Below are 24,749 nucleotides of genomic sequence, written 5' to 3'. Positions count from 1 at the left end.
TCATAAATTTACAATTTTTATGGTGGTTTTTAATCATAGGTATCTAATTAAATTATAATTAATTATGAAAATCAAATTAATTCTAAATTATTCTAATTTTCAACAAATTAATCATAATTACAAATTAGATTGCATAATTAACAAGGCTAGGCATTCAAACTTGTTAAACATATACAGTAGGTCAATCAAAAATTCAAGATTTATCAACAAGAATCGCAAATATTTAATTTAACATCTTAAATTTACGAAATTTTGCATTCGAAAAACTAAAACCTTCGAAAAGTCATAGTTAGGCTTCGAATTTGAGAATTCTGGGTTCGGCCGAAAAAAACTTTTTTTGTCAAAATTTTAGAATCCCTTTTACATGCGGAATTGACACAAAAATCACTCGATTTGGATGAGTAACGAAGAAACTGCCGAAAAACTGCGTACGTATAATTAAATAAACGCAATTTGCAATTAATTAACAATTACGAAAATTAATCACCCCTTTTAATTCTTGCAAATTTGTAATATTTAACCATGTTCATGCAATTTAGATTATGAAAATAATAAGAGGCTCTTGATACCACTGTTAGGATATGATACATATGACAATTCATAAATCATGCGGAAAAACCATTTAGCCAGGAATACATATTATTTACACATAATCATATAGCATAGTTTAGATGCATACTCTTTGTTGCGTGCCTTCCCTTGCTGCGCCCGAACCGAACAAGAACAAGTCTTTAGGACTCCAAGTGTCGTCCCTCCGTAGATAGTCCACAGCACGTCCGGATCCGCCTTAAGATTGACCAACTACAATCGCCCTTAAGGTACTAATAATTTCGGCACTTTTAGGCAAGGTATGTGACTGAATTTTTCACTCAAAAACTCACTTTGAATACTTGAATAATCTATGTAAATATGTGACCCTAGGCACCTATTTATAGAGTTATGGAAAAGGTTTTGGAATCCTATTAGGATACTAATTTATTTAATTATAATCCTACTAGGACTCTAATTAAATAATCATTATCTAATAGTTTTAGGTTTTAATCATATTTCGAATCCCGATTGCTTTAGGATTCCCGCACAAGCATTGCATGAGCACCGTACACCCGCGCAAGCCTTGCGGCCCACGCTAGGCGCACAGCGCTCGGCCCACTGTTGTGCTCTCGCGCGCGCGCCCCAGGCCTTGGCTGGGCCTGGCCTTGCGCTGGGCCTGGTCGAGGCTTGGCATGCGATGGTGCGTGTTGGCTCGCTGGGCGATGGCCTGGCTTCGTGCTGGGCCTTCGTCTAGCGGGCCTCGTCCGATGCTAATTCGTACGATACGCTTCCGATTAAATTCCCGATTCCGGAATTCATTTCCGATACGAACAATATTTAATATTTCCGATTCCGGAATCAATTTCCGTTTCGAACAAATATTTAATATTTCCGTTTCCGGAATTATTTTCCGATTCCGATAATATTTCCGATTCTGACAATATTTCCGTTTCCGGCAATATTTCCGATTCCGGCAATATTTCCATTTCCGATAATATTTTCCGATACGTACCATGTTTCCGTTTCCGGCAACATCTACGACTTGGATAATATTTATATTTCCGATACGATCCATATTTACGTTTCCGGCAATATCATCGTTTCCGGAGTATTCATTTCTTGCCTGTGACGATCTCAGCTCCCACTGAAACCAAGATCCGTCGATTCCGAATATCCATAGATGGAGTATTTAATGCCATTAAATACTTGATCCGTTTACGTACTATTTGTGTGACCCTACGGGTTCAGTCAAGAATAACCTGTGGATTAATATCATTAATTCCACTTGAACTGAAGCGGCCTATAGCTAGGCATTCAGCTCACTTGATCTCACTGAATTATTAACTTGTTAATTAATACTGAACCGCATTTATTAGACTTTAACATTGAATGCATACTTGGACCAAGGGCATTATTTCCTTCAGGATCTTGGTTTCAGTGGGAGCTGAGATCGTCAAAGGCAAGCAAATGAATACTCCGGAAACGATGATATTGCCGGAAACGGAAATATGGATCGTATCGGAAATATAAATATTATCCAAGTCGTAGATATTGCCGGAAACGGAAACATGGTACGTATCGGAAAATATTAATGGAAGTGGAAATATTGCCGGAATCGGAAATATTGCCGGAAACGGAAATATTGTCAGAATCGGAAATATTATCGGAATCGAAAAATAATTCCGGAAACGGAAATATTAAATATTTGTTCGAAACGGAAATTAATTCCGGAATCGGAAATATTAGATATTGTTCGTATCAGAAATAAATTCCGGATTCGGGAATTTAATCGGAAAGTGTATCTTACGAATTAGCATCAGACGAGGCTTGCTAGACGAAGGCCCAGCACGAGGCTAGGCCAACGCCCAGCAAGCCACACGGCAAGTGCTCGACCAGGCCCAGCCAAGCATTGGCGGGCACGCACGAAGCTGATGGGCTGCGAGGCCGCATGCGCTGTGCGCTCGGCGTGGGCCGCAAGGCCTGTGTGCGGGCGTGCATGCGTGTGTGTGTGTGTGCTCGTGTTCGTAACGAATCCTAATCCTATCGGAATTCGTGCATTGATTAAATCCTAATCCTAAAAGATTAAATTTATTATTTAGAGTTCTAATAGGATTCTAAATTAATAAATCCATATCCTAGTAGGATTATAATTCCTTTCCATAAACTCTATAAATAAGGGCCTAGGGTCAAATATTTGACAGATGATTTTGAAGTATTCAAAGGTAAGATTTTTAAGCAAAAATCAGCCAAACACTTGCAACCCAAATAGCCGAAAATCCTAGTAACCTTAAGGGCGATTCTAGTTGGTCAAGCTTAAGGCGGATCCGGACGTGCTATGGACTATCTACGGAGGGACGACACTTGGAGTCCTAAAGACTTGTTCTTGTTCGGTTCGGGCGCAGCTAGGGAGGGCACGCTACAAAGTGTATGCATCTGAATTATGCTAAATGATTATGTGTAAATAATATGTTTCCTGGCTTTATGGTTTTTCCGCATGATTTATGTTTATTCATATGTATCATAACCTAACACGTTTGCCCGATCGGGCGACGTCAACCTGATGCGGTTTTTCGCGAGTTTATTTCCGGTTTTTGAGTGTTATTTTGGGCAAACTTTAAATACTAAGCTCTAATATTTTTAGAGGAGATCTAATTTTCAGCACTTAGTTTTTCTTAGCTTACTTTTATGCTCTCAAATTGTTAAACACTTAGATTTATTTCTAATCAAAGCTTTAATTTTTGGTTCATCCTTTTGTTCTTCATTTAGGTATTGATTCCTACTTTGCTTTATTATTTGCTTTTGATCATGTTTTCAATAATAATAATTGCTTTGTTTATTGTTAATATGAGTGAGTAGTTTGATTTCTAGGGTTTAGGGGATCCACGAATGCATGATTGGGATTAAATGGGACTTGATTATTGATTAATTGATTGTGATTTCTATAGCTTATTATAATCGTTCGTCAATTCTGTTCGGCCGGACTATTTTGATTGAGTTGGATTAACCTTAGATTATGCGCCGAGAGGTATAAATCTGATGTTTTTGATCTGTGGCTATTAGATATGATTTTTTTCTAGTACATAGCTAGAGCCTGCTAGTTATATTTTCCTAAGGAATTCATAAGATTCGAGAGATGCATGTTTTCCTAGTTATGATTGTTGATTGATTGTTGTTGTCCGATCCCGGTCTGCATTTGTGGTGAACCGTTGCCCTGGATTCCCTTAATATTGATATTTTCCAATTTGATTATTGCCTTAGTTTAATTTACAAACCAAACATGACTTGTTACCAATAGTCTAGACTTGTCGATTAATAGTAGAAAGAACATTGTTTCCCTGTGGATACGATCACTACTTCCCTTGCTATTTTTTAGTTGGTGAATGTTAGGTTTATCTTTGATAGGAGTGCGATTTAGCCTATCACCAGTATGTACTAAGTTTCGCCTAGGTCCATCATTGATGAATAATTTCAAGTCTAAGTCATTAGCATTTGAATGTTATTTCACAATAGAGAGATATGTGTGTGATACACATAGGACCAATTAAGTTTAACGTACTCCCACTAAACTTCTTATATATCTATAAGAATCATGTACATTTTATGAAACTGAAATACTCCCTCAGTCTCTTTTTGTTCTTTACGTTTGGTATTTTGCACGTTTATTAACGACTAATTAATGTGCATTGGGATTGCTCTATTTTCTTTATTTAAACAAGGAAAATTACGTTTATTTATAACGTTTTCACTTTTATCAAAATTTTGTTATTGGGAATATGAGAAAAATTTAATGTCCTAATAGAAAGGTGTGAGAAATTAAATAACCTGTTTTTGACAAATTCTGCTTAGAGCCGAACTTGTCTTGAGGATAGTGCTAACAATCGATTGAGCTAGATAATGCAAAGTGACAAGAGTAAGTCGCAAGAGCATAAGTGAGAGTATTATTAGCAAGAGGAATTTCTTATGTACAAAAGGAGCCGTCTAAGCCATTTTATAGGGTTTACATCATGAGTGTAACGTCTACAACATTAATACACATAATTAGACTTAATGTAGGTAATTACCGTCGTACTTCAATTGGTTGTATAACCGTTGTTTCCTTCTCTCAGCCGTTGAGAGCAAGTTGGTAGATATAGTGTCCTGCCTTGCTGGCAGCCACGTGTACTCCACGGTAGCACATTCACACATGTCACTAAGAGGGTATTTTCCCCCCTAACATAACCCAATAAATTTAATTAGTTAAAATAATCATTTGACACAAATTTCGATAGAATATTAAAGCATTTATGTGATGATATAAAAGGAAATGTAAAGAACATTTTGAGATACCCATAAAGGAAAACATAAAAAAAAAAAAGAGACGGAGGGAGTACTTATTAGCTTCACTAAAATACAGTTCCAATTCCCAATTGCTTGCTTAAATCTGTACTTAGATTTCATAAGCTAGCTTTACTTTTCAAGTACTTATTTGGATCCACAAATCCTATGACATGTCATGTACATATTTTCTTCCAACATTTGATTGAGGAAGATGTTTTGTCATCCAATTGCCATATGTACTAATATGCAATCATTGCTTGATTTATAGACTTGAGCAATACGATTATGCATGAGGTTTCAACACAATCCACGCCATGAATTTGCTTGTAACCTTTAGCAACTAATCTAGCTTTGTGTGTGAACACAATTCCATGTTTGATGGTTTGTATCCTTAAAACCAATTTGCAACCTATAGGTGTAAACCGTTCTTGCAAATCAACAAATTTTCAATTTTGTCGTCAAAACATTGATTCTGTTTTATGGCCTCTAACCATCTAAAACATTTGAGTCTTTATATGGCCTCTAACCATTTTAGGGAATCTATTTTCGGCATAGCTTTCTCACAAGTCACAAACTCATTACCATTCTTGATAATAGTTTGACTGCAAGTTGTAGGTTTCTTCACTATCTAACAGAAGAATCTCATAGCTTCATTGACCTAAATTCTATGCGGGTATAGAACATCAAACAATAGAATATCAACAGAAACTTGAAAGTCCTTTAAATATTTTGTTCTCCTTGAAGCACTTATAAAGTATTTTAAGAGATGTCTATTCTTTAAAGCCACTTCTAAAGACCTTAAAGAATAAGTGTTCGGATTTTCTAAAGAACTTCAAAAAGCCTCCGGAATGTTCGTTTATGTTTGTTGTTCGCCTCGAATAATTTCGAGGTCTATTTTCTCCCACTTGTCATTTTGGAAATGAATCTCCAAAAGGACATTATTTCGAGCTAACAAACATTATGTTCTTAAAACATCGTGGTAGAAACAATACCCTGTGTCTCATTTGAATAACAAACACTAAGCTCCCACTGAGTTTAGAAACTCTTTATATATATATATATATATATATATATATATTTGAAAAGATATTATGAAATTACTTTTCAATAGCTTTGACGAATTTGGTTTAGTTTGGTGGTAGTTGAGCATTTTGTTTAGAAATTATAGGAAAAATCTTTATGATTCATCATTGATCGAATCAAGTACTAATTGACTTCGATCATTCCAATTTAGATAAACCATATCTTATGGAGCTAGATTGTGAAATTACAACACACAATCGTTGATGATCATTGTTGGTATAAGTAATCATCAACATGATCTAACCTAGATCTTTATGATTTCTTGCCAAGTGGACGTTTTTATACTTTTCTATGAATCTTTGAACTAGCCAAGCAGATTGAAACTTATACACATATTCACTCAAAACCATGTAAAATAATAAAGTCATAAAATCTTTCTTTAGCTTTGAACTCTATTGTCTAGGCGTTCTAACAATAGTTCATATCTTTTGTTACTTTCAACAAGTAAGACTAGCTTGTCTAGAATGATCTAGAAATTAATCAACTTTCAAAAGTCCATCAAAATAGAGCTTTAGAACGTTAACTTGTTGATATGGTCTCAGTAACAATGCTAAAGGTTAGTGGAACTCAAATCAAGAGATTGATTCGAACCTAGTAAAGTTCTTATTGTTAAAGAGTTGTTTATTTTAATCAAGCATACGTGACTCAACCCGTAAATGACCATTTCATTCAAATAAAGAAACAGTTTTTCTTGAATGTGAGTCTTTCTGTGTTTGAAAATAGAAATCTAGATATGCTGATTATGGAACAAAATCGCCATTAAGTTCCAGCCTTGAGAGGACTTAAAACAAACTAGATGACCCTACAACTAATGTAGCATTGCCATGCTTCATTTCCCACTTGTAGGTCCTTAGTGTAGCCTAACTTCCATCGTTTGAGTTATTACTGAAGTAAGAACCTCAAGCGGTATATGATACCAAGGAAGTTTGATTGCTAAGTTACTTCTTTTTAAACATAAACTTATAGGTAGAAACGGAATCGTAAATTCCTTTTATTTGTTCCTTGTTTTCCTATTTCTTGTACGCGTTCTAATAGTCTTAAGAATTGAATTCTTTAGTGTCGACTTTTATACTTTGTTAGACATGTCCAATGTCACTCCAACAAGTTCTTACCATTTTATTTATGTTGAATATTTTGCTTAAACTAGATGATCTTACCAGAAGCTTCTAAAGTTCTCTAAGCATCAATCTATTTGAATGTCTAGTTTCTAGACTCATTCGAGAATTAAATGGATAAAAGATATTAGGTTGTTAAGCATTGGTTAAGCTGAGTATTGAACTCAATGCTTTATGATCTTAAAACTACATTGTATTTTGAATTCACAAGAACCAATCGGTTTGCCATTCGAATTTGATACTCGAAAACAACCATAAAAGTCGCTAAAAGAAACGTACATTTTAAATTGCTCATTTTCTCTCATTTCCGTGAATCGTTCTTGGATTCACCAATCGAGGAAATTTATTGTTACCCTTCTAAAAGGATTTACTGCAATGCAGGATATTTAATTATAAACAACATACATTGAAGCATGCAAAGTCTAAAAATTTATCATGCCTAATAACTTGAAAATTAAAGCAATCATGCAATTTAAACAAGTCATTGGCATTTTATTCGAAATATTTAGTTCCGGATGGTGTGAATAAAATGAATCCAAGATCCTCAAAATCATTGAAGAATTAAGCACATTATGTATTTGACTCAATTCTAAAATATTTTAGGTAAGCAAATTCTTTGCTAATAGTCTAGAAACTACTCTTGGTTGATAGGTATGCCTAAGAACTTATTAGGTAAACCTATCCCATTTTCAACGACATAAAAGGACTTCTTACTTGTATCGTTGAGTTCAACCAAAATCATCTTGTACTCACAACTAATTGTGTACTACGATCAGAAGTGACACCTCGCTATGGCGGAAAACTATCACTAATTGATCGACAAATGTACTCACAATATTGTGTACCTTACCCCTTTAGAATCAATAAGTAACACCTCGCTATGGCGGAAAACTATTATTAGATTGATGTAAAGGTTATCCAAGTAAGTGTTATTTTGGAACGGCACCTTTTAACTCAATTTTAAAGTTTGGAACTTAGGGCTCTTACTATGTTGGTTAGATTTTAAGTGAACTAAAATCCTTAATCATGCAACGTAATCAAGCCACAATCTTATACATAATATTAAGACATATTTAAAGCAATAAATAACTTAAAACATGCATAAGATTTAAATGTGATCTAGTATGGCCCGACTTCATCTTGAAGCTTCAAACTCCGTCTTGAAAATGAATTGGAAACTCCGTATTGAATTTTACCATGGGAGGCGCCATTTTCTTCAAATAGGATATGCTATAATTAAACTAATTACAACTATATGATGGTACGCAAACCATATTTAAATAAAAACTTTGGTGCATAAGACCAATTTTACATTCAAATTAATGGTGCGCAGACCATATTTACTATCCTATTTGGGCCATACTAGTCACTTTCCACAACCTGCAAAACAGTACATTTACAATATACAATTAATCCATTCATTTATCAATGAATACAGTTCCAATTCCCAGTTGCTTGCTTAAATCCATACTTAGATTTCATAAGTTAGCTTTCCTTTCAAGCATTTATTTGGATCCACAAATCCTATGACATACCATGTACATAGTTTATTCCAACATTTGATTGAGGAATACGTTTTGTCATCCAATTTCCATATGTACCAATATGCAATCATTACTTGATTTATAGACTTGAGCATTAAGATTATGCATGAGGCTTCAAAACAATCCATGCCATGAATTTGCTTGTAACCTTTAGCAAAAAAATCTAGTTTCGTGTGTGAACACAATTCCATGTTTGATGGTTTTTATCCTTAAAACCAATTTGCAACCAATAGAAGTAAATCATTCTTGCAAATCAACAAAATTTCAATTTTGTCATCAAAACATTGGTTATGTTTTATGGCCTTTAACCATCTAAAACATTTGAGTCTATATATATGGCCTCTAACCATTTTAGGGAATCTAGGTTTCGTCATAACTTTCTTACAAGTCACAAACTCATTAATCTATGTGATAATAGTTTGACTGCAAGTTGTAGGTTTCTTCACTATCTAATAGAAGAATCTTATAGTTTCATTGACCAGAACTCCATGTTTCTTCACTATCTAATAGAAGAATTTCATAGTTTCAGTGACTTGAACTCTATGCCTACTTTGGGTATAGAACATCAAACAATAGAATATCTAGAGAGTCCTTTGAATATTCTGTTCTCCTTGAAGCACTTGTAAAGTCTTCTAAGAGATGTCTATTCTTTAAAGCCACTTCTAAAGTCCTTAAAGAATAAGTTCGGATTTTCTGAAGCACTTCGAAAAGCCTCCGGAATATCCGTTTATGTTTGTTGTTCGCCTCGAAGACTTTCGAGGTCTATTTTCTCCCACTTGTCATTTTGGAAATGAATCTCCAAAAGGACATTATTTCAGGCAAACAAACATTATGTTCTCAAAAATCCGTGGTAGAAACAATACCATTGTGTCTCATTTGAATAAATCACAATGAAACATATATCTATACTTGGGCCTTAGTTTGTCGAATGACAAACACTAAGTTCCCACTGAGTTCAGGAACTCTTTAGATATATTATGAAAAGATTTTCTGAAATTACTTTTCAATAGCTTTGACGAATTTTGGTTTAGTTTGGTGGTAGTTGAGCATTTTGTTTTAGAAATTATAGGAAAAGTCTTTATGATTCATCATTGATCAAATCAAGTACTAATGGACTTCGATCATTCCAACGTAGATATGCCATATCTTATAGAGCTAGATCGTGAAATTAAACACACAATCATTGATGATCATTTTTGGTCTCAAGTAATCATCAACATGATCTATCCTAGATCCTTATGATTTCTTTCCATGTGGATTTTATACTTCTGAATCTTTGAACTAGCCAAACAGATTCAAACTTATATCATTTTTGAGTAAATAAACTAATATTCACTCAAATTTAGGTGCAATAATAAAGTCATAAAATCTCTCTTTAGCTTTGAACTCCATTGTCTAAGTGTTCTAACAATAGTTCATATCTTTTGTTACTTTCAACAAGTAAGACTAGCTTGTCTTGAATTGATCTAGAAATCAATCAACTTTCAAAAGTCCATCAGAATAGAGCTTTTGAATGTTAACTTGTTAACATGGTCTAAGTAACAATGCCAAAGATTAGTGGAACTAAAATCAAGAGATTGATTTGAACCTAGTAAAGTTTTTATTGTTAAAGAGTTGTTTGTTTTAATCAAGCATATTGACTCAACCCGTAAACGACCATTTTCATTCAAATAAACAAACAAACAAGCATTGTTTTTGTTCTTCTGAATGTGAGTCTTTCTGTGTTTGAAAACAGAAATTTAGGTATGCTGATTATGGAACAAAATGGCCATTAAGTTCCAGCCTTTGAAAGGACTTAAAACAAACTAGATGACACTACAACTAATGTAGCATTGCCATGCTTCATTTCCCACTTGTAGGCCATTAGTGTAGCCTAGCTTCCATCGTTTGAGTTATTACCGAAGTAAGAACCTCAAGTGGTATATGATATCAAGGAAGTTTGATTGCTAGGTCACTTCTCTTTAAACATTAACTTTTAGGTAGAAACGGAATCGTAAATTCCTTTCCTTTGGTCCTTGTTTTCCTATTTCTTGTACCCTTTCTTATAGTCTTAAGAATTGAATTCTTTAGTGTTGACTTTTATACTTCGTTAGACATGTCCGATGTCATTCCAACAGAGTTCTTACCATTTATGTTGAATATTTTTGTTTCAACTAGATGATCTTACCAGAAGCTTCTAAAGTTCTCTTACCAGAAGATGGTCTAGACTCATTCGAGAATTAAATGGAAAAAGATTTTAGGTTGTTGACCATTGGTAAAGCTGAGCGTTTAAACTCAATGGTTTATGATCTCAAAACTACAATGTATTTTGAATTCACAAGCACCAATCGGTTTGCCATTCGACTTTGATACTCGAAAACAACCATAAAATTCGCTAAAAGAAACGTACCTTTTATATTGCTCATTTTCTTTCATTTCCGTGAATCGTTCTTGGATTCACTACCAATCGAGGAAATTTACTGTTACCTTTCTAAAAGGATTTATTGCAGTGCAAGATATTTAATTATAAACAATAATTAAAACATACATTGAAGCATGCAAAGTCTAAACATTTATCATGAGTAATAACTTGAAAGTTAAAGAAATCATGCAATTTAAACAAGTTATTAGCATTTTATTCGAATTTATTGTTCCGGCAGGTGTGAATAAAATGATTCCAAGACCCTAAAAACCATTGAAGAATTAAGCACATTATGTATTTTGACTCAATTCTAAAATCTTTTAGGTAAGCAAAAGCCTTTTGCTAATAGTGTAGAAACTACTCTTGGTTGATAGGTACGTCTAAGAACTTATTAGGTAAACGTATCGAATTTGCCACGACATAAAAGGACTCCTTACTTATATCGTTGAGTTTAACCAAAACTAACATGTACTCACAATTGTTTGTGTACCTTACCCCTTTAGAATCAATAAGTAACACCTCGCTATGGCGGAAAACTATTACTAGGATTGATGTAAAGGTTATCCAAGTAAGTGTTATTTTGGCATGGCACCTTTTAACTCAATTTTTTTAAGTTTGGAACTTAAGGCTCTTACTATGTTGGTTAGATTTTAAGTGAACTAAAATCCTTAATCATGCAACATAATCAAGCCACAATCTCATGCATATTTAAGACATATTTAAAAGCAATAGATAACTTAAATCATGCATAAGATAAATGTGATCTAGTATGGCCCGACTTCATCTTGAACCTTTAACTTCAAAGTCCGTCTGGAAAATGGATTGGAAACTCCGTCTTGAATTTCACCGTGGGAGGCGTCATTTTCTTCAAATAGGATAAGCTATAATTAAACTAATTACAACTATTTGATGGTACGCGGACCATATTTGAATTGAAAAACAAACTTTGGTGCATTAGACCAATTACATTCAAATTAATGGTACACAGACCATATTTTCTATCCTATTTGGGCCATACTAGTCACTTGCAATAACCTGCAAAACAGTACACATACAATATATACCATTCACCCATTCATTATCATGAATGGCCCACATAGCTGGTTAGTAAAACACATTGTTATGCATCACATAAATATTTGCAGCAATTAATCAAGGGCACCAATAATCTAACAATTATTCAGTCCTTATTAATTCTAATCAAGTTGTTTTAACCATAAAGGATTGTAGACCTAATCAAGAGTTTATGACTAAAAATGCTCCCACTCAAACCAATAACTTTATATGCTTTACTAATTTTAAACATAAAAATGTATTTCTAGTCTAACCGGAAACACACAAGTTTAATTAAAATTTAAAGTTCATATAAAATTATAATCGAATCCATTTATTTAATTTATTTTCAGTTGAATTAAATGAATTTAAATTAATTCAAGGTTTAATTTTAGTAAAATAATTAGTATAAATTAAAATTTATAATAATTATAATATTCAAAATTAAAATCCGAGAAAAAAATTTAAATTATTAATTTTAAAATTAATTAAAATTATTTCGGAACTGAAAATCTAAATTAAAAACAAAACGTATCAATCGTAGCAAGACGAGGCACTTGAGCTTGCTCCCAAGCCCCATCGAGCCACGAGGCCGCATCGCCCCTCGACTAACCGTTGCACAAGGCACGAGTAGCAGCAGCCACGCGCAAACGCAGCAAGCCAAGCCACGCTTGCGCGCAGCCTGCTCGCCCGCATCGCATCGCAGCAGCTCTCCCTCGCGAGGCATCGCTCGCTGGCGTGAGGCAGTGCGCGCTGTGGCGCAACACGATTGCTGTCCACACGCGACTGCTCGCAGTGCCATCGCTCATCGCCCATCGCTCATCGTCCATCGCATAGCACACACGGCCAGCACCATTGCCTCGCGCGCGCACCATGCTATGTTGCTCGCTGCATTCGTATCGCACGGGCGACGAGCTCCCTTGCTCGTCGTCGCGTGCCCGCACTATACAACACCCCTTAAGGGTAACACGTAGCGTCCTTTGCTTTGTGCGTGCACCGTTTATGAGCATTTTTCATAAAAATTTAAAATTTTAAATTTAAAATTATCGACAAATTAATAAATCATAATAATTTCATAATTTTAGGGCGAAAAATCGAAAATTTATTAATCAATTAATTTCCGATTAACATGGATTCAAAACTAGGTCATAAAAATTTATAATTTATCACAAATTAACAATTTTTATGGTGGTTTTTAATCATGGATACCTAATTAAATCATTAATTAATTATGAAAATCAAATCAATTCTAAATTATTCGAATTTCAAAAAATTAATCATAATTACAAATTAGGTTGTATAATTAACAAGTCTAGGCATTCAAATTTGTTAAACATATACAGTAGGTCAATCAAAAATTCAAGATTTATCAACAAGAATCGCAAATATTCAATTTAACATCTTAAATTTACAAACTTTTGCGTTCGAAAAACTAAAACCTCCGAAAAGTCATAATTAGGCTTCGAATTTGGGAATTCTGGGTTCGGCCGAAAAATAAAACTTTTGTCAAAATTTTAGAATGCCTTTTACATGCGGAATTGATACAAAAATCACTCGATTTGGTTGAGTAACGAATAAACTGCCGAAAAACTGCGTACATATAATTAAATAAACGCAATTTGAAATTAATTAAGAATTACGAAAATTAATCACCCCTTTTAATTCTTTACAAATTTGTAAAATTTAACTATGTTATGCAATTTAGAGATTATGCAAAAAATAATAGGCTCGTGATACCACTGTTAGGTTATGATACATATGAACAACATAAATCATGCGGAAAAACCTTAATGACATGATACATATTAATTGCACATAATCATATAATTAGTCTAGGATGCATACACTTTGTAGCATGCCCTCCCTAGCTGCGCCCGAACCGAACAAGAACAAGTCTTTAGGACTCCAAGTGTCGTCCCTCCGTAGATAGTCCACAGCACGTCCGGATCCGCCTTAAGATTGACCAACTAGAATCGCCCTTAAGGTACTATTATTTTCGGCTAAATAGGCAAGTAATATGGCTGATTTTTCTGCTCAAAAATCACATCTTTTATTGTTTAAATACTTATTGAAAAACTCGTCTGTAAATTTGTGACCCTAGGCACATATTTATAGAATCATGGAAAAGGATTTCGAATCCTATTAGAATACTAAATTAATTAATTAGAATCCTTTAGAACTCTATTTAATTAATTTCTATCTTTTAGGATTAGGATTTGATCATAGCACGAATTCTGATAGCTTTAGGATTCGTATAGCACGTACACGAGCACGAGCACTGCACCGCACAGCCCGCGTGCATGCCTCGCGGCCCACGCGAACTGCACGGCGCCTGGCCCATGCTCGCAGCCCATCAAGTCCGCGCGCGCGCCACGCCTTGCTGGGCCTGGCCTTGCGCTGGGCCTGGCGAGGCTTTGGCGTGTGGTTTGATGCGTATGGCTTGCTGGGCGAGGGCCTGGCTTCGTGCTGGGCCTTCGTCTAGCAAGTTTCGTCCGATGCTAATTCGTACGATACGCTTCCGATTAAATTCCCGATTCCGGAATTCATTTCCGATACGAACAATTTTTAACATTTCCGATTCCGGAATGAATTTCCTTTTCGAACAAATATTTAATGTTTCTGTTTCCGGAATTATTTTCCAATTCCGATAATATTTCCGATTCTGACAATATTTCCGTTTCCGGCAATATTTCCGATTCCGGCAATATTTCCATTTCCGATAATATTTTCCGATACGTACCATGTTTCCGTTTCCGGCAACATCTACGTCTTGGATAATATTTATATTTCCGATACGATCCATATTTCCGTTTCCGTCAATATCATCGTTTCCGGAGTATTCATTTACTTGCCTTTGACGATCTTAGCTCCCACTGAAACCAAGATCCGTCGATTCCGAATAATCATAGATGGAGTATTTAATGCCATTAAATACTTGATCCGTTTACGTACTATTTGTGTGACCCTACGGGTTCAGTCAAGAGTAAGCTGTGGATTAATATCATTAATTCCACTTGAACTGGAGCGGCTTCTAGCTAGGCATTCAGCTCACTTGATCTCACTGAATTATTAACTTGTTAATTAATACTGAACCGCATTTATTAGACTTATCATTAAATGCATACTTGGACCAAGGGCATTATTTCTTTCAAAATTAACTATGAAAACATAAGATTTCGACCATTATTGACAAAACTGCCGAAAAATCATGCGAACATATAATCAAATATCGCACGAATTTGCAATCAATTACATTCACGAAATTAATCACCCCTTTAATTCGTTGCAAATTTATAAAATTTAATCCATGCTAACTATAATTGATTATGGAATTAATTAGAGTCTCCTGATACCACTGTTAGGTTATGAATAATACAAACAATATAATTCATGCGGAAAAACCAGAAAGCCATGAATCTAAATTAATTGCCACATAGTCAATTAGCATAATTTAGGTTACATACAATGTGATGAGTGCCTTCCCTAGCTGCTTTCGAACCGAACAAGAACAAGTCTTTAGAGCTCCAAATGTCGCCCCTCCGTAGAAAGTCCACAGCACGTTCGGATCCGCCTTAGGTTCAACCAACTAGGATTTTACTTAAGGTTTTATGTATTCGGGTTAGGCTACAAATTGTGTTCTCCCTTGAACATAATGTAAGTAAAGAATATTATTGTTGGTGTTGATGTATCAAATTATTAGGGCTAGCCTCATATTTATAGGGTAGAAAATAAGGAATTGGAGTCTTACTAGGAAAAGAATTACCAACCCTACTAGGATTGAAATTCTTATCCAAATAGAATTGTAACAATAATTAAACTCTTAATTAATCCAATTCTAGTAGTACTAGGAAAACTAATACTTAATGCCTAAGTTACTTGCCAACTAAGTAAACGGACTTTGCTTGGAGCCTAAGACTAAGCAACCAACGTAGCCACAATGGGCCACGCTGGCGCGCGTGCCTGCCTAGGCCCAAACGCAGCCGCAACTGGCCAAAGGCCCGGCGCGCTGCAGTTTGGCCTTGGCGGGCTGCTGCTGCCTTGGTTTGCTGCTCGTGCCTTGGCGGGCTGCTTGTTGCTGCTGCCTTGTCTTGCTGCTCGCGGCCCACAGCGCTCCAGGCCCATCGCCTATGGTTGGGCGCTGGCGCTGGGCTTCGTGCTCAGTGCTATGCGCTCGGCCTTTTGCTTCTCGAGCGATGGGCCGACTCGCTTGCCGGCCTGTCGCTCATCGAGCTTTCGACTCGTTTTCCGATTCCGGAATCTATTTTCGTTTCGAAGAAATATTTACGTTTCCGTTAATATTTTCGATTCCGGAAAAAATTTCCTATTCCGACAATATTTCCGATTCCGATAATATTTCCGTTTCCGGCAATATTTTCGATTCCGACAATATTTCTATTTCCGATAATATTTTCCGATACGAACCATGTTTCCATTTCCGGTAACATCTATGACTTGGATAATATTTATATTTCCGTCATGAACCATATTTCCGTTTCCGGCAATATCTTCATTTCCGGAATATTCTTTACTTTGCCTTTTGACGATTTCAGCTCCCACTGGAACCGAGATCCGTCATTTCTGAATGATCATAAATAGAGTACTCAATGAATAATATATTCACTTAAATACTTGATCCGTTCACGTACTATTTGTGTGACCCTACGGGTTCAGTCAAGAGTAAGTTGTGGATTAATGTTATTAACTCCACTTGAACTGAAGCGACCTCTAGCTAGGTATTCAATTCCCTTGATCTCACTGAATTATTAACTTGTTAATTAATACTGAACAGCATTTATTAGACTTAGCATTAAATGAAAACTTGGACCAAGGGCATTATTTCCTTCATCCATACCCTCCATTCCTCGTGCCATTAATCCCTCCAATTCCTCCTTACCGCTACGCCATATGCCTTCGTCATCAATCAACCACTTAATACCATTCACATGCCTCCTTTTACTAGCCTTTTGGTGAAAGTACGTAGTATTTTTTTCACCGCCTCACAACTCATTCGATCTAGACCGCGCGTACCAATAAGACTCTTCCAATCTATGAAGCTCATTCAGGTCAGCTGCAAGAGAAGAGCATAACTCTAACATATCTGCATCAGGTACTCTTTCTTGTGCGACCTTTAATTGCTCTTCTACCACCATTTTCCGTTTTTAATACTACCAAAACATTCAGATGCCCACTCATATAGTCTCTCTGCACATGTAGATAGTCATTGTGCGGCTTTCTCTCCAATACTGCTTGCCCATGTCTCCGCTACCACACTCCCGCTCTCATCATTCGACAACCACATGGCCTCAAACTTGAACATTTTCTCATTACCTCCACGTTCATATTAGTTTCTAGTTGTTAACATTATAGGAGCATGATGATCAAAACAAAAAATTAGGAAGTGTCGTGCTGAAAAATACGGGAATAAATCACACCACTTTACATCACCGAGGAACCTATCTAGTCTTTCCTGAATAAAAGTCTCTTACCCCTATTCGAAGTATAAAACAGCTGCCTCTATACCCCAAGTCACGCATCCCACAATCATCCATAGTATTCCGAAAAGCATCCATATAACGTTCACCCTGGGGAACAGCAACTTCTTTCTCCTCCACACTCACGATACATTACACACGGAAGAGGGCTCATTGATTTTATTTGGGCTAACATAGCCCACATTTTGTGCTTGTTCTCCTACTTCGGCCATCCATATAAACCAATTTCTCTCCAAATAGCCACATCATTATGCACTACTACAAAAAAGGCCTGAGAAACCGCACCAAATAGACCAAAGAGACTGGAGAATGTACGGTGCCTAGATAGTAGGTCTCTTAGCCTAAGAAACCGTATTTTATCTTCGGTCTCTTTTTTTTTTAAAGAGACCAGTTTGTTTAATAAACAGGTCTCTTTGATGTGTTCAATAGCAGTTATATACAGAGGCAGAGATACCATATTTCTACAAAAACCGGATTCCTTGGTGCGTAACAAGGACACCGTACATTTTAGATATTCGGCCTCTTTGCTTAATTATTATTTAAAAAAATTATGCAACAAAAATTTGTTGCTGCTGTCACCAATTGATGATCGAAGAATAAGTCAAAAACATTAGAGATTAAGATGGAAAAAACTTCATTAATTCGGCTAAACGTTATTTATGTACATCATGACTAATAGAATTTCATCCAAAATTTAATGTAAACAAATCAATCTAAGATTAAATATTACACACAATTATCTGAAACGCGAATCTAACAAATGAAAATCCAAGATCTCATAAATACTCCGTATATAAAACCACAAGATCTCATAACTGCAAAAAACACCCTTCTTGTAGTCTATTGTCATGATTCTTGACGCTAATCATCTTCTCATTTACATCTTTTAATTCTGCATCAAAACGCTAGCACATTAAATTAATAAAAATAAATAATAGACTAGACCCATAAATAACATCCTCTAGAATAGAAAACCGTGAATTGCGAAATAATTGGGATTTGAAATGCAATAGTGAATTGAAATGGTAACAAAAATATATTGCAGAATATCAAAATCTAAAATGGGTTTCTTATAATTGTATAAAACAAATTGGGTACTTTACTCACCTTTCTATAATGTTGTTTCTTAAACAAATTTGTGATCTCGCTTTTCAATACTTGCATGTCTTCTTCATTAGATCTTCCTTTTCTCAAACAAGAGTTAATAATCATTCTCAAACTAACTGTTGTGTTTAAATAAATGCCAATTTCTACAATTATTAAAGATAGCAAATAAAGAGAGAGAAGGAAAAACTGCCAAAATGGCATTTAAAATACGTGTGGCGGTGTGGGTATGCTTCATGTAGTCGTGTAACTGAATCTAAAAAGGCATACTCGATTATTTCATTTATTTACTTTTCAACCATTTAAAATAATAAGAGACTAGTTTCAAACTAATCTAGTACCTTTGATTTTCATTTAAGTTCGTTACATTATATTTGAGAAACTGTATATGTCTAATACGTGGTTTCTGATATTTCACTTAAGACACCGTACTTCTTAGATAATTGGTTTCTTTATCAAAGAAACCAAATAAGTGACATACACGGTTCTATTAGAATGGTTCCTTAGGCCATTTTTGTAGTAGTGATGATCACAAACATCCACTGCAAAATGATGAGTCGAATACGATCTTACTTCCACATTTATATCCCTCCACCATAGCCCTATACCACCCGAATTACCAGAACTACGCAGACATACGCCATCAACAAAACCACATATGTTACAGATCCTCTCCAAATTACTCGCATCAATCATTCTCTCCATAAGAAAGATGATATTCAACCTCTCCCTCCAACGCCAATCCCGGAGGGCATTTACTGTCCAAGGGTTTGACAGTTCCAGCTTAATATTTTCATTGTTTTTGGAGGGGTTAGTCATACCCAACTCCCTCTACTTGATTTAACTTGTGTTCCGGTAACATACCATTACACCCCTTCACTCTCTTGTTAGCTTCTTGCATGATCACATCTATTGACTCTCCAACATTAGCACTAATAGAATGCCTCTTTTTCTTGTTACCAGACCCCAAGTCACCCAACACAGACCCCACTTTTATTAATTCTCTTCCATGACTTCCGATTTCCACTCACCTTGGTAGTATTATATGTAACAACACTAGGGCTTACCAACTCTTTACTTCTTTCAGCAGAAAAAGTCACATCTACGGTCGATTCTTTTATTACATTGGTCGAAATGGTGGAAACCCCATACTCCATAGTAGGAGCTACAATTTTCTACGTAGACCCATTCTCCATTGTGTCACTCAAAAGAGTAACCTTAGCATTACCAACAGGCAACACTTTCACCTCATTTGGACCCACCCTAATTAAATCCTTCGCCCCTACTACTGCACTGTCACAACTCTTTACTTCGAACCGGGAGGTGTTCCACAACATTGAGCAGCTCTTGACTCCTTCCTCTGAACCTGAACTTGGCTACCTACATGGCTTGTAACCTTACTCCCCCCAGGTGAGTGACAAGAGGGGGATGAGAATTTAAGCTCTCTCGCTGGTCCAGGGGGACCTCTTCTTACATCCAAAGGATCATTGTAGTCATAAAGCCTTTGCACTCTACTCCCTTGCATCTTGGCTAGACCTTTCTTAGCTTTCTCCCGATCAGCATAAGATAAGCGCATTCTTTTCTTCGGAGATGAGCAAAGCCACGAGCCATATTCATAGACTACACCTTTAGTCCCATCAACTAGTACGGGGGCCTGACAATCTCGATCAACGTGGTCTAATCTACCACAATAGAAACAAAAATCTTCAAGGCATTCATATTGAATACCGAGCCTTTTGGCTGAGTTCTTTCCAGTCGAGATTTTAACAACATGACGCAAGGGCTTATCAATGTCAACAAGAACCTTAATACGCATGAATTCCTCCCAACCAAGCGTGTCAGAGTCATCATAATCGATTAACCCACCCACATTTTCTCCCACTCCATAAGCGACTTCTGCATTCCTACGATTGAACGGAACATCTTTGACTCTAATCCAAAATGGGGATCTCGTGAAACATACCTCTGACGGTTTCTCATCACCAAAAATCTCCTTCGGTAATAGGACTTTCTCATCAAAGAACCACGGGAACCCCTCAATAACACGTTATTTGTCCTCGATACAGAAAAATTGGAAGACAAATAAGTTCATCTCCACCATCCTTACAGCAACGTGTTCCTTTGTTCTCCACACATTCAACAACGTTCTCTTCATTGCATCCACGTTATAGGGTTTGATAGTATTCATTTTCCCCACCATAGTTAGGGCAATCTGATCATCCACATCCTCATCATTGTTTTCAAAGTCACCGCCGATCACCGCACTCTCCTCCTCTGTCAAACGCAATTTACCCCACTCTTCAACTAATTCAGACTCCATTAATAACCACGCTACACTCACGGTCAAAATACGAACCGATTGATACCAAGAACTCTCAAATCCACGCACACAAACGTACTGCCCTGGCAAGGGACGAGGAAGAAGAAAAAACCTAACCCTAACTTGCGAGGGACTAGAGAGTAAAAGTTAATTACAAGTTAATTTATGAATAGGACGATGGATTAATGATTTAAAGAGTCTGATGCTTTTAGGGGCTTTATTCTTTTTAGTTTTTCTTTTTTCTTTCTTTTCTCCTCTTTTAATTCCTTTTAATTTTTTGTCTTATTTTTCTTGTAGTATAAATATTATTTTCTTTTCTCTTTGGAATTACCATGTAAATAATTAGAGCAAGTTTTAGGATTTTTCTTTAGTTTAGTTTCTATTTTCAAAGAGAGAGAAAGTGAGAAAAAACTAATTAAAATTGGGGGTTTTGATAATCAAGGGTGGCAACTTGGCTTGAAGATTCAACCATCAACCAATGAGCAATTTCTATCTTTTCTCCTCTTTACCAATGGTTTGAAGATTCATTCATTTCCTTATTTATTCATTGCTTTAGTTAGTTAAATTGTTCTTGCTTAGTTTGTTTTCATGATTTAGTTAGTTATTTTATTCCTTAAATTAATGTTTAGAATCATATTTTTAGTTGTTAATTTCTTTAAATTTCATATTTTTAGGATTATGGAGTAGTTTATTGTAATACCTCGTATTTTTATAATATTTATAAATATATTTTATTATATTTATAAATTATTTTACGATTTTTGGAATTTATTTCGCATTTAAATATTATTTAAATGTATTTTAATTAATTAGAATATTTATTATTTTAATTAATTACGAAACGAATTTAATTTTCGAGTCGGGAAATTAATGGGTCGCAAGTAATTTTAAAAGGTTTGGGTTTTAAATGAAAAGTCCAATTCGTTTTATTAAACGAGCCCAATCAAAAGAATTTAATTTGTTGCTGAGCACACGCACTCGGGTAGTGCGTTGTGTGTTGTCGTTGTTGCTTGTTCGTTCGTTGTTAAATTCTTTTCGCCCAATCACATTATATTCGTGATTTTTCCGTGCTATAGGCCGGATTGGTATAATTCTCTTCTTCCTTACCTATTCTATTTAAATTGCGTATTTTAAATTATGATATTATTATTGTTTTGAATAATTAAAATGCTGGGAATCGGTTATGAACACCGCGCTTTGAGGATTTGTGTGTTGTGATTCTTTAGGCTTGTTTTAATTATTAAAGCATGAATTTTCAGATTCGGTTATTTAATAAAAAATTGATTTTTATGATGTTAAATTGGTTTTATTGGTTTTATTGGTTTTTCAAGTTAGGGTTTTAACCTAGACCTAATGAGTCAATTGATTAGCATAATTAGGTGATGATTTTAATTATAATAATCAATTATATTTTCAGATTTATATAAAGGCTTAAAGTGTTGATTTTTATTGATTTTAAAGGCGGAAAAAGTATGTTTTCATACTAGGGATTGGTTTTGCAAATTGAGACGATTATTTTATTGAAGAACGATTGAATTCTAAAGTTTAAATAAGGTTTAAGATTTTATAAAGTTGCTGGAAATTTAATGAACATGGAAATAATTTAAGTTTCATTATTTTGGTGATAGGAGGTGATTTCTAAGTTAGTGCTCGTATTGCAAAGTGGCCCCTACGCTTAGGTATTCAAGGTACGTACAAGTCTAGGGCGACCACATCATTTGTCAAGAGAATTACATGATTGTGTTGACGTGAATTATATTATGTGGATTCATATTTATTTTGGTGAACGATCACGTGAATTATGATGTTGGATTTATTGAATTATTGGTTGAACAAGCATGATGAAATTATTATGAGTATGGATTTCATTGTCAATCATGTTGTTCAATATATATGCATGTATGGTTTGTTTCACATGCAATGGATGGATTATTTATTATTATGCTATTGTACGGGATGTCTAGCATACTTTGAGCCAATTATTCGTACCTTGTTGTACTATTTATTTTACCACATGTGAAGGGTTAGCTCACGTAAGCCACCGCACATGTAGGGTTCAGTTGGGAATATTATATGAAATGAATTAGGATTTGTCGTGCAAGGGCACAACCCCCATGTTAATGGGCATGATGTGGAATCTCACTTTTGTAAGGAAGAACCTGGTAGTAATTTCACAAGTGTCTTGCTTTGTTGATCACAAGTCCTAAAGCATTAAAATAAGATTTTTTTGGTTGTTGTTTATTAATTATATGTGTGTATGTTGTTGAGTCTTGATTTCACCTTTAATAAAATATTAATAAACGTAAAGTATAACCAGAACAAGCTTCAAAACTCTTGGAAAGTATATACCTCGACTATGAACAATGGGGGGAGACTTGCCGGAAAGCTTGATCTCCTACTAATGATACAAGACGTTGTTTCATTTATATTATGCGCAGGAATTCCGTCGGTATGGCCCGACACTCGGTATGGCCCGATTTTATTATTTATTATTTGGTGTATGGTTGGCTCCCATCACCCTTCCTTCATGTAATATTCTTTTGGCCCGTTCGAAGCTTGTTCTAATTAAATTGTGAGTCAAGAGTCGAGTCTTGTATTCATGATTTGTTTGTTAATTATTAAATGGCTTTTTCATGTTGATTAGTACTTAGTAAGTGATGTATGTTTTTAGTTTTGTTTCACTCTATTCTTGTAAGTACTCAGCTTTTGCTGACTACGTGCTTTATGTCTTTTGTTCATGGCCTTTTCCTTAATGACCCTATGATGATCTATCATTTTCACTTGCGTTGATGGGAGTAGAATAACATAGCAGGTTGGTAGATCGAAATCATGTGGCTTGGGATGATAGAGAGAGTTGCATGCTTTCTGTGAGGGGGTCGAAAAAGCACGAGGCTAATGCGTGACCTCGTCCCTCGTGGGTGTGACGCTTCTTTTTGTCAAATCAAGTGTAATTGGATTTCCTGTGAGTTTAAACCCAATTGACTAGTAATATAGGAGTCGCCATTTAGTTTTTAACGACAATGAGAAAAACTGACAAAACCCGGTTATCGTGACATAAAGGGAGTGCAATTATGTTTGACCACGACGGCCGTAGGTTCCCTTGTGATCCCTGGTGGTGGGGATCGCTCAACGTACACCCGCAGGGTAGAGATTGAGGGTTCGGGGGACTGTAACTACTGAGAGGAGTACTCGCTCTTCGATAACTCCAGAGGCAGGATATCCTTACTAGCTCAGCATAAATAATTGAAGGGACATGCGTTAATTATTAAACTAACCTGAGTCGATTTTTATAATATGCAACATATAGTACTAGATCGAGCGCGATTATCTGATTTAGATTGATTTAAGGGACCTAGCATGATAATCCAATTTCCCAAAAATATCATATTTATTAAGCGTGATCGAACAATCAGATTTTAGTTAGTTTAACAGTTCATAAAAGGGCGAGGACAGCAATTAAACCATGGAAAAGGGACACATTACGACGCACCCTTGATAGGTGCGTCATGGTTCTCAGAAAACTAACCACTTTGACTTTGCTATTTCTCCTTTTATTTCACGAATCTCAAATTATGGGACGGGATACGTTATGTTCGATTTATGGATCGATTGCGACAGAACGCGTGATCAGTTTCGCAGCGTGAGGCTTAGGCTTAGGGGTTTAGAGTCAATACTCAGAATATAATTGTGTGTGGTGTGTTTTTCACGTCGAACTTAAGGCCCTATTTATAGAAAAGAGTTCGTGGAAAGATAGAATTGCAGAACTCTAATCCACGAGGAATTAGGAAA

General features: G+C 35.6%; 1 long non-coding RNA gene across 1 annotated transcript; it reads right to left on the bottom strand.

Annotated features, from left to right (window-relative positions):
* Nucleotides 1-18,153: 18,153 nt before the first annotated feature.
* Nucleotides 18,154-18,781, bottom strand: LOC130466768 (uncharacterized). The gene is made up of 2 exons (XR_008926921.1): nucleotides 18,644-18,781; nucleotides 18,154-18,428 (listed from the first exon to the last, which is right to left on the bottom strand). It is a non-coding gene; the product is annotated as an uncharacterized lncRNA (long non-coding RNA).
* Nucleotides 18,782-24,749: the final 5,968 nt, after the last annotated feature.

The sequence above is a fragment of the Spinacia oleracea genome, chromosome 2, assembly GCF_020520425.1.
Source record: "Spinacia oleracea cultivar Varoflay chromosome 2, BTI_SOV_V1, whole genome shotgun sequence".
NCBI classification, from domain to species: domain Eukaryota; kingdom Viridiplantae; phylum Streptophyta; class Magnoliopsida; order Caryophyllales; family Amaranthaceae; genus Spinacia; species Spinacia oleracea.
Note: the sequence above shows the minus strand (reverse complement) of the source record. Positions and strands in the feature narration are given on the sequence as shown.